The 4,175-nt window shown below is 42.2% G+C and overlaps 1 pseudogene; it reads right to left on the bottom strand.

Moving 5' to 3' along the window:
- Positions 1 to 241: 241 nt before the first annotated feature.
- LOC112298080 (WD repeat domain phosphoinositide-interacting protein 2-like) lies at positions 242 to 3,797 on the bottom strand (annotated as a pseudogene).
- Between the last annotated feature and the right edge of the window lie 378 nt (positions 3,798 to 4,175).

Genomic DNA, 4,175 nt, shown 5'->3' with positions numbered 1-4,175 from the left:
ACCTAATATCACCTTGATGGTCTGTTTCTAAAGGTATAGTTTTTTATTTTGCCACTGAAGTGAAAACCATATATTTCTCAACAATAGGGAATGAGACCAGAGCTACAGTTTTTCTCTTTGTTGTCTCTGCTTTCCTTTCCCACAGCTCAGGTCAAAGTATAACACAAAGTGTTAGAAGCATAACACAAAGTCCTCTGTCAGTCACTATTCTTTTTGGGGGGATAGATTTCACAGGTCAAGCTCAGTCACTCTGAAGAACCGTGGGAGGATGTCCGCTGTCCTAGTCCAGCTGCAGGACCCTGCTGGCTTCTTCTTCCAGACAAGTGCCACCCACTGCACCCAGCTCCTCCGTGTCGGCAGGTCTTGTAGGAGATGTAGGCACCTGAGTAACTTACTTTGGCTACAGTTGTGCTGTGCATTTGAGTTCGATGGGGCAGTCATGAGAGGTGGACTCTCGGATTTCACTGGTTGTCTCCATACTGTCATCCAATTTGTGTGGCTTCATCAGGGGGCATTGCCCCCGTTCTGGGGATCCAGGTTGTACGTGAAGAAGTATCTGTAGCAAACTCCCACCAGCAATCTGGGAATCTTGAATTGCGGCTAGGGCACACATGTTTTCATGGCCTCAGGAAGGCAGGCAGACTGTGGCAAAGGCTCTGCCCTGGTTCAACATTTCTGCACTTGGGAAGGCAAGTAGCTGGGGGAAGCCATGAGCGCCTTGCTGAAGTACCCAGTCCAGGTGGTGGGCTCCTCCTGAGGTTTTCCCTGCAGTCTCGAGTTTGAGGAGGTGCACAGTCTCAGTGTTGCTGGAGGTGGAGAGGAACACACCATCCAGGCTGAAGGCCAGGGAGCAGCTGCTCGCACACCTCTTAACTCCTCTCTGGAACTCAAACAGTTTCTGTCCCTCTGGAATGAAACATTCCCTAATCGCGGTCACCTTCTCTGAAGCAGTGGTGAGACTGGTTCCACTGGCACCAAAAGCTGACTTGGCTAAAGGGCTGTGGTGAGCTGGTGTCATGTCGGCAGCTCCCAAGTTAACGGTGATGAAGACCTGTACTCCTCAGATGGTGGCACTGCCGGGGTGTCCAGGTAGCAGTTGTCATTGTAGATGGACACAGGCCTATGGCTATCTTGAAAAGGCAGACTCCGAAAAATAGAGCTCTCTTCTCGCAGTTCATTTACCTGCCAGGTTTGGAGCATCTCCGTGAAGGCGCGCTATACCTACATGTTCTGAATGTTGTGCATGTTCAGAGACTTCCAGGCACGCTCGGAGCCTCTGCCTGTTCAGTGAAAGAGCCAGTGTCGTGTTGGAGTAGCTGTAGTTGCAGACTTCAGTTCCTTTCTGTAGGTGTCAAACTTTTAGCTTCCTAGGAGCTTTGAGGCCAATGATGGCCACCAAGCTGCTTGAGAACAATCTTTCTATATTGTACACATCTTCAGTATTGTGTATTCATAGATCTGTTCCCGCTTACCCACAAAGAAAAGAAGACAGATTTGTAACCAGACATCCTATTAACAGCTGGGGACCAGGTAAGAGCCAGATGATGAAGAAGAGCTGTGCTTGGTGCCCCTTTCAGTGATGTGCTGGTTGAGGCTGGCGAAGAGCAGCTGGCAGATGTTGGCCTCACCTGTCTGACTGGCCAGGCTCCACTGTGGGTGCACAGTGGGTTGGCCTGGCCAGGGGGCTTGCACAGTGGGCGGGGTCATTTGCTTGTGTACAGTCGGCACCGGCACCGAGCCACTCGCTGCCCTGTGATCCACCACCTCCCCATCCTGCCTCCGTTCTTGTTCAGTATAGTTTTGGGTTTTTTTCTTCTGGATTCTAAATTCAGAAAGGTGATATAATTCTCATTAAAGAATTCATATGATTTTGTTTATTCTAAAATACACTTCTATATTTCAATTTAAGCAAAATAGGTCATCCTTGTTAATACCCGAAGCAAGATATTACCAGTTTTTTATTGCACGCCTTTAAATACATTTAGTTATCTTCCATTGACATCATTATAAACTCCTTAGTAATATAAGAGGAATTCATGATATCTATCACATCTCTCATATACATCCAAACCACTCTCTTCATCAAATGATTCTGAGTAATGAATGGGGTCCATGCTTCAAAGGCACTCATTTTAAGAGATTTTCCATAAATAAGGCATAAAGCAATTAAGAGCATGTCATTTAGTAACTGATATTCCTTAATTATTAAACAAGCCTCTTACCTGAAGTCTCCTGCAGTGTGTTTCACGTAGAAATTGGGCTGCGGAACTAGTTTAGGGATAAGAAAATAAAGTTTAGAATTTAAATATATAACTAAAATATTTTTAAATACAAGAGGGAAAATATTCTCAGCATAATCAGGAAAATAGATATTTTTTACCTTAGCTAAAAGGTTAAAAAGAGCTCATAAGAGCAGATTAGCAAACAGTTCATTGTCTATGCAAAGAAACCTCAGATGATGATACTAATAACAAAAATAATTGGCATTTAATGAATATGCTGAGAATTGTACTTAGCATTTCACATACATTATCACATTTAATCCTCACACAAACTCTGTGAAGTAGTATTGCCATTTTATATCTGAGAAAATACATTGCAGTTTATATCACTTTTCTTGAGGATACTAGTTCTGTTGGATTAGGACACAGCCTAAGGATCTCATTTTAATTTTATTACCTCTGCAAAGACCTTATCTCCAAATAAAGTCACATACTGGGGTTTAGGACTTCAATGTGTAAATTTGAGAGAATGCAATCAGCCCAAGTAGTTCACAATTGAATTCAAAAACATATTGAGCCTCTACTATGTGCTAGGAAATACCCTCAGTGTTTGGGAGTGAAATAAATAGTAACACAACACCTGGTAGAAGATAGGGATATCTTAGCTGAGCCCTCCTTTCCTCTTTAAAATGAGGTCTAGACTGGTCGAGCTGTCTGGACTCTGCCAAGGAGCCAAAATAGTGGAATGATCTCTGGAACCAGAGTTAGAGCAGAGAAGGGAACCAGGGAAGATGAGTGAGCTCAACCAGAAAGTACAGGATATGTGTGGTCTGGTGCCTCGAAAGGCAAGAATCAAGGCTGAATTGAAACCCTGTGAGACCAAGGGAATAAGGTGGAAATCAAATTAATCAAGTTGTAATCCAGCAGGACTGGAAGGTCCATTGTAGGATGGCTTAGAATTTCATCAACTGGCAATAATTATAAGAGTTGAGTGATGATACAATTTATCCTCCAGATAGGGACATGTTTTAGAATAAAAGGGAGTGCTACAAAAAGGTCAGTGGGTACAACAGGCATACGCAGACACTATAGGAGGCAACCTAGGGAGAATGGTCACTCTGGACATCAGGGATGTAATGATTGAGAGGATCAGTTCAGCTTAAAGTTTTGAATTGTTTTAGAAACAAGAAACACAGTCTAATTCAACTTTATGAGCAAAATGCATCCTACATGTGTACAAAAAGAGAATATAGGAAAGGATGATGAACAGTGGATGGGTTCACAGAAGAAACATCTGAGTTGAGGTTTGATTGATAAATTAGAATTTCAGCTATGAACGAAGATAAGCAAAGACTTTCCAGAGAGAGGAAATAATATATGGAAAAGTATGGAGTCAGGAAACACCACACTTGTATGATTCGTTCTTTTATGTAATAATTATAATTTAAGTGCCTGCCATGAAAAGGACACTGATCAAAGAGCTCGGGAGTAGTGCAACATGTATCAGTTAATAATACAGTGCTGGTACTTACAGTCTATTGTGGCAAGGTGAACCGTTTTAGAAAGATGGTCCATCCTTATTAAAACCTGAAGGAAGATTGTTTCCTTTATCGCTGTCTTTTAAACTATACTACATTCATCTTCCACTATTATAAATGGTCAGTGATATTAGAAGAATGCATAATATCACCACTCTAATGCATGTCTAAAGCAGCTCTCCTCATCAGACAAAATGATTTCTATAAACGTAAGTGGTTATAGAATTCAGGCACATGTATGTGGTATCTAGAAAATAAAAGCGAGTATACATAAAATGTGAGCAGATTAGGCTGGTGTTTTAGATGCGGCAGTTAGGGGATTTGCCTAACTTTAGACTGCATCCCCTCTCTCTACCGTTGCTGTTTCTCGATCTTTTCATTAGAAAGACATGGAAATTGTAGGATATCAAGAGAT

Source organism: Desmodus rotundus, chromosome 5, assembly GCF_022682495.2.
Source record: "Desmodus rotundus isolate HL8 chromosome 5, HLdesRot8A.1, whole genome shotgun sequence".
Taxonomy (NCBI): domain Eukaryota; kingdom Metazoa; phylum Chordata; class Mammalia; order Chiroptera; family Phyllostomidae; genus Desmodus; species Desmodus rotundus.
The sequence above is the reverse complement of the archived record's forward strand: the minus strand, read 5'-3'. Positions and strand labels throughout refer to the sequence as shown.